The sequence below is a fragment of the Pinus tabuliformis genome, chromosome J (assembly GCF_031772625.1).
Source record: "Pinus tabuliformis cultivar Carrire ecotype Pingquan chromosome J, CPIR1, whole genome shotgun sequence".
Lineage (NCBI taxonomy): Eukaryota > Viridiplantae > Streptophyta > Pinopsida > Pinales > Pinaceae > Pinus > Pinus tabuliformis.
In genome coordinates, this window is record NC_142295.1 from 1,416,901,289 (window position 1) to 1,416,913,443 (window position 12,155).

A 12,155-nucleotide genomic window follows, 5' to 3' on the forward strand; every position below is an offset into this window, starting at 1 on the left:
CAACTTCTTGGATAATGAGTTGATGTCGACAGAAGCGACTTTTCGCAGGAGGGCCTTGATGTATCCCACATCAATGATACGAAACAAGTGTAGTGATTTTTAGAGATGGAATTTGACTAATGACACAAGGTTCAAGAATGGTGGTCATGAAAATGAAGGTTTATGGTATTGCAAAAGATGAATTTTGAGTGGATGACTTCTCTTGAACATGTGGGCGACACTAAAGTGAATTGGTAGCATTGACCCAAAACAAAGTGATGGATGGTAAGATAGACCAACGGTGTGATAACCATCAAACTAATAACCCAACCCAGATAGTCATGGTGATGGAGTGAAAGTGTCATGTTCAAGAGCGACCTGCTACCATAAAGTGGTTTTCCCCTCTTTCCATTTTCCCCAGTCATTGCTGACTAGTACCTCTTTATTTTTATCAAGCTTGAGGAGGATAACATATGCTTGTTGTATACCCGGTCTTGTCTAGATGGACAAGTTTGTCACTATTTGATGTTTTTAATGAGTTTAACAACAAAGATAACTCAATCCTTTTCATGTTTAGAGAGTTTGAAAAGGGACAAAAAGAAAACTCTGCAAGTTCTTTTTTGTAAATTAATCTCTCAAGTCTAAAAAAGCATAAAATAATACAAGAGAGATATCTTTTCCAATCCATTAACGAGCTGGAAAGGACAAGCACTTGGCAATCTTTTCATATTTAGAGAGTCTAAAAAGAGCTTAAAGAGGACTCCATTTTGAGGAACGAGTGGTGTCTAGGGTAGCAACTAGTTTTAATGATGTTGGAACTTCTCAAAACATGTTGATTTATGTGAAGAGGCTGGCTAATAAGACCACTCATTGCAACTGTTCCTCAAAAAGGGTAAAACAACCAAGTGAAAGTGTATGATCGGCCAAAGGGATGGTGGCGATGGGATGAAAACAACCAAGGCTCATCTGACGAAAGAGGCTGATAGAATGGCAATCACGAGGGTTAAAAATGGAAATGGGTTCATTTTTACACAAGCTTGAACCATAGGGAACTATGCTTGGATTCAGTTTCATGTTTACACAAGCTTAAAATGAAAAAATATGCTTGAGATTGGTTTACATGCCCCCAGCATGATGAAAGGGAGAGTCTCCTGTAACCAGATGGAAGTCACTGCGGTGAAGCAGGACGGTTATCCAACACCTTTTTTGTTTCATCTAGATAGGGACAAAGGTGAATTGGGTGATTCCCTTCACCTAACCTACAGGGAAACTTAACTTTACCACTAGGTGCATGCCCCCCAAGCTTCATTACATTCACCTAAGTAGACTATTCATGGCTATCAGGTGGATGGGATGAAGGTTCTTTTATGAGACTTGACTTGGAACTTTGCTCCAAGGGACCTTGTTTCATTTTTTAATGAGCTTGACACAAGACAAGGAACTAAGCTCATATTCCTTTGTTTCATTTTTAACGAGCTTGACACAAGACAAGGAACTATGCTCATACTCCTTGTTTCATTTTTTAACGAGGTTGACACAAGACCGGGAACTATCCTCATATCCTTGTTTTCATTTTTTAACGAGGTTGACATAAGACAAGGAATTGTCCTCATATTCCTTGTTTCATTTTTTAATGAGGTTGACATAAAACAAGGAACTGTCCTCATGGGATTTGTTTCATTTTTTAATGAGGTTGACACAATAAAGGAACTATCCTCATAGACCCTTATTTAATTTTTTAACGAGGTTGACACAAGAAAAGGAACTATCCTCATGGGTTGATCACAACTCATAAGAGGTCATGAAGGAGAGATCTGGTTCCAATGCCCCCAGTACATGATGTACAACATCATTGAATTGATCGTCAGTTGATGTAGGTATGGAATAGGTTGCCACATAATTAACCCATGGCAGGGATGATACAATTGGTACAAAAGGACCATTTAGGGAAGATGGTTGATTAGAAGCCATATTTGGACCAGGAAATGAAAGTTGGTCAACGGTGACAATTTTGCCTTCATGTAGGAAACAAATCACTCGAAAAAGTGTTGAAACAATAACTCCCATGTCATAAACATAGTCATGCCCAAGAAGTAAGTTGTAATCTAAAGGTCCTAGGACTGCCATCACATTCAGATAAACGCTTTTTCCTTCCAAAGTAATAGGCAACTACGGAAGGATCCCTAATGGTTGACTGGTTCCTTTGTTAAAAGCCAACAGATTCTGAACAGGCGCAAGTGGTGGCGAACCAAGCGCTTGCCAAGTAGCTGAGGAAAGGATACTCACAGATGCACCTTCATCTATAATAGTGCCAAATACAATCATATTACAAACTTGTACTATGATCTGGAAAGGCACATAAGAAGGAAGACGGAATCCTACCAGTAGATTCCAATCAAAGAAAGTGACTAGACTACTTGGAGAGGGTACCGTAGAAATGGGAGAATTAACCCCTTGAGTTATGAGAATGAGAGGATTTTCCTCCTATCTTGATGGAACAAGAGGATTGCCCCAAAGCTCGTTGGAATCTGAAGACACAAAAAGAACTTGAGTGGTATCATATTCACTCTCTTCGGGAAAGGTGCGATTTACTGAGCTGAAATCGAATCAACTGTTACCTCAACCTGTTGATTTGGGTCGGGTATAGACTCATAGGATTCACTTTCAGAGAGAGTGGGTTTGACCAATGGTTGATTTTGGTTAGTCAATTCATCAACTAGTGAAGGATTTAGGGAGAGTTTCTTGTAACCAGATGGAAGTCGCTGCGGTGAAGCAGGACGATTATCCAACACATTTTTGGCTTCATCCAAATAGGGACAAAGGTGAATGGGGTGATTCCCTTCACATAACCTACATGGAAACTTAACTTTAGCCTTGATTCCATGAACTTTACTACCACTAGTTGATGGTGTGTCACCAGCATTATCTCGAGAATTTGATGACATAGGATGATGTGAACGAGAAGACCATTCTTCTAATACCTGAGGAATATCAGGACAATTTCAAAGAAGATGGTCTCCCACACAAAGTTTGCATGGATATCGCACTTTGTGAGGCTTGACGGACAGTTTCTCATCAGATGTTGCAGTCAAAGAAATGGTTGCTTGGTTTTCCCTTTGCTGAATTTGCTTCTTCTTCTTCTTCTTCCCTTTCTTCTTCTTCTTAGCCACCTAGTTACTAGTACCAATACTTTCACCAGGCGAAGAGGAAGAAGGGGAGGAAGAAACAACCGAGCAAGAAGGCAAAGGGTCAACTTTAGGATTAACTGGAGGTTGATTTTATCCAATTGGAGGTGTACTCGATTGCAGAGAAATCACGACATTTTGAACCAAGGAGGTTTAAAACAACCATACTGGAAAGCCAATGGTAAATCCCAGAAGGGAAAATGTAGCCATATAAGGAGCACAAATATTTCTGAAAGGAGGAAAAGGACTAGGATTCCCATCAAAAGGAATTCCTTGATCGGTGGACTCTGGATTTGTTGCCATATGTTTCAACCTAAGATCCACTAAGGAGAGAGCGTGGAGGACGTTATTCACGGTCAATTAAATTTATTTTAATCAAAGTAACATAACAAAACAAAAGAGGGATAATCTAGGCAAAAGGTTTACCAAGCAACTATGCACTGCATAATACCTCCTGGCGAACCAAGAAGTACGAACAGGAAATCTCCCCAAATGCTGTGTTCGGTGTATCACAGTGTACAAGGCGGCCGACTCGGTTACCTAAGGATGGATAGCAACCTAGTGTTGTCCTCCCATATATACTCAAAAGTACGTGGAGGCCCAATCCATAGAAGCGTTGTCTATGCAAAACGACACAGTGAGAGCATTCCCATATACTTTACGTACTGTAACACCGCCCTATATACCCAAAGGTACATGGATGAGCTACAATATAGTCACGTACGTGGAATGAGGAATCACACTTGGGGTGTATTGTAGACAAGTTAGCGATAGCTACTTTGTTTTACGACACCAGAACATGTCTCTAACCTAGACCTCTAAATGTTTTTCATTAGGTGACAATGCTTCATTAGGTAAATTCAAATAAATTTTAAGTTTATCTTCTTTAGAATTTGCCTTTCAAGGTTCACCACGTGGTGTATGTTTGCAATTCCTAAAATGCAACTAATATGATAAGCATTCTTTCCATTCAATTGAACAATGAAAACCTTAGCTAGTAGGGATAGAGCAATCAGATCTTTGACAAAGAGCAAAGAGCACAATCTAAATGCAATTTCCCTAGCTATTCCTTTCAAGCATTCACAAACTACAATATGAACGATGCAAGTTTTTCTTTTCGAATCCCTTAATGTTATGATGAAAAAAAAGGAAATATGCACATACAATCAATCAACCTTTCATAAGAACAAAGGATTTTACAATAGTTCTGTTTCGAAGGAAAAGAAGGCATTACGACACTTTCTTTCGAACAAAGATTAATCAACTATATTCTAACTTTGACTATAGACTGATAATGAAAGAGAAAACATTTAAGAAACATTAATCAATCAAGTCAAAGTAGGGCTTGCAAAGGAGATAAAAACTTGTTCTATGAGATATGACATTAATTGATCAATCAACAAGCAATGAAACAGAGAAAAGTTGGCAAAAACACTTTTCGAAGGTGGGAATTTGACCTAAGGTTGATCAACGCAAGTCAAAGAGGGCCTAACTGCGCTGCAGCGCACTGTCTCTCACTCAAGGGTGCTCTGCAAAGCACTGTCCCCTAACCAAGCCTGCACCAATTTTTGAGAGGCCACTCAAGAGTCATCTAACCTCAATTTTTTACCAAAATTCAATGCAAAAGAGCTGAAATAGAGTCAATGAACACAAGTAGTGTCTACAAGAATGTCTTAGGAGGTGGATAAGCTACTAGAAAAGAGGATTCTTCCCCAGTATGGTTGCCAATTTGTTTTAGAGAATTTAGCATCTACAGATAAATACTAATTCACTAGAAAAGTAGTTGTGCCTAGAACAATAGTTTAAAATGTTTTAGACTTTCCCTATAAGCAATAGATAAGAAGAGAGGATAGAAGGCCTACCTATAGTTTCGCTTTCCTCTCGTCTCCCTTGTATCGATTTCGTTGCTCCTTCCCGTACTTAATCCACTTGAAAAGTACCTTGTCAACACAACATAAGACAAAAACCAATCAAATCATATGATCCATTGAATATAAATGAAAGGAATCAGAAGAAATTCATACATATAACAATTTTGAAAGAACACATCATATGGAAAAAGGTTCAAACACTTTATTAGATAGAATAAGGAATTACAACCATCAATGTCTGATTCAAAGTCATTCCTCCAGCTTGGATCCCATCCACATCACATCAAAAGAAAGACAAGCTTGTGGCATCACATCATTTTCTCCAAAGTCAAGTCTCGTAGCAGCATTATCTCCTTACAATTCAACATAATCCAGCCCCTGATCACTTAGATCAGTGGTTAATTTATTGGAAGATGAAGGAGGTTTTGTCATTAATGGTGACATTGAATGGCCTTCCATACTTAGAATTAGTTCCATGGAGAAAGGGATGATAGGATAGGATGATCCCTAACTCATTCCTCATTCATTTTTGATCTCATTGGAGTTGATAAGACAGGGAATTTTCTAGATGACTCCACAAGATAAGAATATTCCCCAAACCCTATGTGAATTTCGCTCATTCTCGCCAAACGTAGGTGAAAGGAAGCCTAAGTGCACTACAGAGCACCCTAGCAATGGACTTAGTTGCTCTGTAGTGCACCTTCATAAGGGCTTACCTACGCTGGTCCCTCTAGAGGCAATTTCTAGGTGTCTTCAAGTCATGAAATTGTCTGGGAAGGAGGCATTCAAAGGGTTGACTTGTTTAGGGCATGAAACAACTGATTTTAGGGTTTTATGAGCCCTAGAACATTGATCTAAATGTTGGTATTTGATGTGCCCAAATGGATCTGTAACACATGGTCCACAGACCATGGGTAGGTCTATCCAGCTGACATTACATTACAAAACTAGGGCAGACAACCCTATGACTCTATCATACTTTCGCTCTCCGCACCCAAAATTCGCGGAGCTTTACAACAATATTGGGTCAAAACTTGGGCCTTGAGCCCCAAAACATGCCTTGGGGGGGGCATTCCATGCCCAACACTTATCATTATTGTTCTTCATGTTGATGATCTTATCCTTACTGGTAGTGATCCCAACCTTATAAACCATGTGGAGTACAGCCTTAAAAAGAAGTTTGAAATGACAGACTTGGGATACTTGCATTATTTTCTTGGTCTTCAAGTCTTGCAATCCAAGGAAGGTATTTCCCTTTCCCAGTCCAAGCATGCATGTGATATTCTATGCCATTTTCACATGGAAGACTGTAAAGCCAACCCCTTCTCCCTTTCAGTCTGGAGCCAAAATTTCAGTCACTTGTACTTCCCCTGAAGTTGATGCTACCTTATACTATCAACTTGTAGGAAATCTTTTGTATCTGACCCATACTCGTCTTGACCTTTCCTTTTTTGTTGGCCTTATTGTTCGGTTTATGCAAAACCCACATGAAAGTCATTGGAAAGCAACTAAAAGAATACTTCGTTGTGTTTGAGGTACAGTTCAGTTTGGGATTAATTACAGTGCAAAAAAATCTCCTCTATTGGTTGGTTTCACTGATTCCAATTGGGCTGGTGGACCTGATGATCGGGAGTCTACTATAGGTTATGTGTTCACTCTTGGTTCAGGACATATTACATGGGCTTTCAAGAAACAAAGTGCCATTTCACTTTCTTCAGTAGAAGCAGAGTATCGTGGTGTTGTAGAAGCTAGTAAGGAAGCCTTGTGGCTTCGTCAGACCCTGTTAGAGTTTGGCATTCAACAGCAGCATCCAACTACACTTTGGTGTGATAATAAAAGTACCATTCAACTATGCAAAGTTCCAATCCAACATTAGCACAAAAAACACATTGAACTACTGATGCACTTAATCAAAAATCTCATTCATGACCATGTCCTTGAAGTGCAATATTGTTCAACAGATGATCAAGTTGCAGACATCTTTATAAAGGCTCTCACAGAGGTGAAGTTTACTAAACTTCGATTTATGGTTGGAGTTCAGGAAGTTATCACTAAGGGGGGATAAGCTCTAATGCCTCCTTCCTTCTCTTTATGTGCCATATTTGTACATCCTTCAATCCTATCCCAAGTTGTTCTTAAGAGGGGATGTTAGGATATTCCGACACATAGGAAATAGTTAAGTATAACTTGGTCTAATGTAGAGTTAGGTAAAGTGTGTTTCTTTACTATGTACTTTTGTAACTTACAATCCAATAGTCATGATATGTTCTAGACATGAAGTGATATGATACTTCATTCTCTCCTTGGTATTACCGACACTTGATCCATGGCTTAACACCCAATCGGTCCATGATCTCTATTTAAAGAGCATGGAGGGTCATTTGTGGGGTAACTGTTCATGAGATAAGCTTATGTAAAATTTCATTCTTTTATTAATAAATTGACTAAAGTGGCCACGTTGGCTCAGGCCGTGGATTGTTTCCCTCTCTGAGGGTTTTAACCACATTAAGGATATTGTTATATTGATCTGTGATCTTTTTGTGAGCGGTGTCCTTTGGTGTTTTGTCTATGGAACTTACCCTATAAATTCCTACATAATTACGTCGTAAGGCGTTCCCCTTTGCAATCAACTCCCCTCTTGTCTACCTATCATCATTGTGCACCATAAGATTATATGTTAGATGATTGAAAAAGGTTCAACCATTCGGTCCAAAGAAAGTAGTTACAAATTCATTGTAGAGTGGTATTCAATTCCAAGGCATAGGTAACAACATAGGTTATAATGTGCCCTGGACGCCATCGCATATTGTCTCACGACTGGGCAGAGCCTGGAGGGCAAGCAAAACATCACGGCCACCATATTCAGCCTTCTCATCATGGAAATCTACAAGGCCATGGTAGGTGATCGCCCGGAGGTTATTAGAGGTTTTCTAGATTTAATCCACCAGGGAATACACAAGTGCACCAAGGATGCCCTAAAAACCCTCTTTATTTTGGCTCTTTATCAGCTAAAAAGGTTGAAATTGGTGTCCACATGAATCGTTCTGGTGATCTTTTCGCTGCTGATGTACACAGGATTGGGAATTGTCGAGGATGCGACGGTTGTTATAACCCAGGTATCCATCTACCGCGAGATGTATACTTCTGCATCGACTAGATTTTTTTTCTCATGCATTCAGATCATATTTGAATTTATATGAATGTTGCTACTGTGTTTTGAACATCAATATCCCATGATTTAAGTTAAAATACTTTTTCCATGTCAAAATTTGATGTCTTCTCTTTTAAATTTCTATTTTTCTCCAGAGTGAGGTTTGTATTACTGAAGTATGTCTGTGTATTGTGCCTTTGGTTCTTGCATGGTTGATTTTCTTGTTGGTGAATGGATTGACTGGAATGATTTTCATTGCAGAGGTTCTTCATACCCTGCAATTGTAGAAGAAATTAAAGATGTTGCAAGCAAGGACCCTGCTCATCAAAAGTTGTTTGTGCGTGGATTGGCTTGGGAGACTTCTTCACAGACCCTATGTGATGTGAGTGCATGATGGCATGGTTACATGTGACTTGTATATTTGTGGTCTTAGGATTGAAACAAAGATTTATATGGTTTAAGTGTTTTTTCCTCTTTTGGTGTGCATGTATGTGTGTAAATATTAGCTTATTTAGTGTATTTTCCTTGTTTGTCACTTGCTCATTTATGCTATGTATGCATTTGATGTTTTGCATGGTTTTCAAGTGTAAATCCATAATGCTTGAGGTTAAGTTATCATGCTTGAGGCTTCAACTTGAATTACAATGTTGTAACTTAAAAACACTAGAAGAGTCTCAAGGGAGGTAGTGAGGGGAGGTTTGGAAAAATGTTAAAAGTATATACCTTTTCTTTCCTCTCAGGCATTTGAACAGTATGGGGAGATTGAAGAAGGCGTTGTTATTATGGATAAGACATCAGGAAAGTCACGAGGATTTGGCTTTGTCACATTTAAGCATATGGATTCTGCCCAAAGGGCATTGAAGGAGCCTAGCAAGACTATTGATGTATGTATTTCCTTTGTCAGTCTTGTAAATTTTGTTTTTTTTGGATGCTTTGTATTTGTCCACCGATATCTTATTGAATTTGAAGGATATTGTCATTAAAGGATTAAGCATGTTTATTTTCCCAGTTGCTTCTGCTTTATCAATATTATATCTCATGAAGACTTTCCAGGCATCTTGACCATTGTTTTCACCAACATTATAGACATGCATGCATTTAAATTTGAATGCCGCCCTCCAGTACCTTTTGATGCTTATGATTTATTTCAAATAGAGAAATCATTGTTTCATTTGCAGGCATCTTCACCTGGGACATTGATACCTCCTTACAATTCTAAATTGTATTTATTGTGCCACTAATAATATCTTTATAGTTTTAATTGAATATGTATCATGTAATATCACTTAGCAGGATGAATAGTTTATATGTTTGATTTTTGTAATTTAACAAGTTGATCTTTGGCATCTAAACTCATAGGCTCATTAGCCTGGGAAGTAAGCAATTTTTTTAATTTATTTTGCAAAATATTTAACTGATGTTGGGGAGACAACAAAATTTAACTTACCACAAAACCCCAAACTTGTTTGAAGAAAAATGAAAGAAATCCAACTATTGTTGCTAAAAGTGGTATTCCATTTATATATTGTTGTTTTGTCTGAGTCTTGAGACTTCTCAAATTATATGGTACTCCATTGTTACATAGGGTGTAATATCGATCATCAAAAAACTTTGATTCATTATTCAATGCCTATTTTTGGTAATTTTTATATCCATTGTCGTTTACTGTATAGGGCAGGATTACTGTAAGTAATCAAGCAGTGGCGAGAACAGGTCCTGGTCAAAGTGCAGATCAAGCTCAAAGGAAACTTTACATTGGTGGTATTTCATATGACACGGCCAATGATAATATTCTAGAAGTTTTTTTTCCAGATATGCAGAGCTAGAAGAAGGTTCAGTTGCATATGATAAGAATACCAACAAATCTAGGTTACAAATCTAATATACATCGGACTTATTTATGATGGACAATTTAACATGCCTCTATTCTTAGAGATTTATGCATGTTTTTCTGAGGCCTAGATTGTTTGGTTGTATTTGTCTTGGTTAATGTTGTATGTATTTTTCACCAACAAGGGATTTGCATTTGTGACTTTCAACACTGTGGAGGTTACAAAGCGATCCCTTAAGGAACCAAACAAAACCATTGATGTAAGTAATAGCTAGTATTGGATAATGTTGGTCATATTAGTTAAAGGGCAGATGTCGATCTTAACACCTATGTTCTATGCTTGGCATGAAGGGAAGGATTGTTACTGTGAAACTTGCAGTTGATGGTCAGAAGGATAATTTATCATCATAACCCGCAGTATCTCCACAAATGTATACAACTTATGGAACAGACTATCCAAGCCTGAACTCATATCATAGTCCAGGGCCACAAGCAACAGCCTCTGCACCACCACCAATTTGTTTCTCAACATATCCATCAGGCCTATTAGCATATTGATGAGCCTCATCATTAGGTAACTATATGGACCTTAATACACCTCCAAGCTTACTAAAATAAACTCTTCTCATAATTCCTTACATGTTTTAATTATATTTTGCTTAATGAGATGAGTAAAAGTAAGATGTTATGTCTTGTGGTCTAATGTGCATTGATTGCAGGTTTTTGGGAGAAAATCATGGCAATTTTGGCTAATTAAGAGAAGGAACTTGAATGAGACAAGGAGGAGAGATTATAGGAGATAGATCCTCCTCATTAAATCCTCACTCATTCGAATATTCCTCAATCAAATCACACTAGCTCGGAGTTGCAAGCAGCCGAGTCATGGAGATCATGGGCAGCCGAGCCAGTGATAGTTAAGAACCAGTTCATCTTGAGTTTGGAAGACGAGCCTCCCTAGATTTAAGGAAGTTATTGGAGACTTCATTTGTTTAAATAAGAAGGCTTAGAGCCTCATTAGGATTCATATTTTTTATGTAAGAGCACTAAGCATTTTCAAGTTAAAGTTTTGTGGCAAAACACTGTTATGTAATTTTTGATATGATAATGAGAATGAGAATTTCCTTGATCCAGCACTGAGTTGACTCAGAGGGATAAAGCTCTTGGGTTAGGGCCCAACCCTATTAGCAAAAGACTCCTCTTCTTGTACTTGTATGCTTAGGTTATTTCATAGATTAATTGTTGAATTGATTTTAGCATTGTTTCATTACAAGTAGTGGTGAAGTTAATTAGTTTGCTTCCATTTGTGCATAGATTTAGAAGTAGATTTAGAGATATAAAGGAATACCAAAAAGGCTGACAGCAAGTGAATTTTGCCTCACTCCTCCCTTCAGGGACCATGGTTTGAGGAAAAACTCCTATTCAGCCCCAAAAAGACAGAATTCTAATTTCTTATGGAATTTAGGGTTTCTGCTACTTAGACCAGCATCTGTTCAGTTTTCAAGAATAGGTTTCAGTTGTTATTTATGATATTTACATATTTTTATTAGATCTCATGGTGTTTCACAATATTCTGAAAGTATTTCCATGCATGAACTAGGCAACTAAATAATGGAATTTTGTTTCTTGTGTTGATTAGAAATCTTCCTTGTTTGACATGATTCATGGGTTAATGCCATTGATGTATGTATTGCATGAGCTTTCAATAGTGCAGGGAAATATCATTTCAACAACCTCAGCCTAACCTCATCCATCCATGATCACCAAAAGCCACTATGTCCATCAACTAATTCATCATTCCATAAGAACAACTTTCCAGGTTTGTTGAGCAAATCCAACCATCTTACAAACTCTGTTTTTGAACTCTGAATAAGTCCTAGCCACTCCCTTGCCTCATTTCTTCCATCATTCTCCTTCCCTAGGCCCTATACCACCTTCAAAATCACTCCTATTTCTCTCAGCCGGATCCTGTAGGAGCATTACGACATCCTAAAGGAAGCATTAGGACATCCTGTAGGATGACTTGTAGTGGCTTGTTTGAGGTCAATTTGTGGAAAAATCATACAGGAAGATAGGAGAAGACCCCCACTTGCCTCCTAAGCCATCTGACCTTTCATAAACATCTCTAACCCACCTACCAC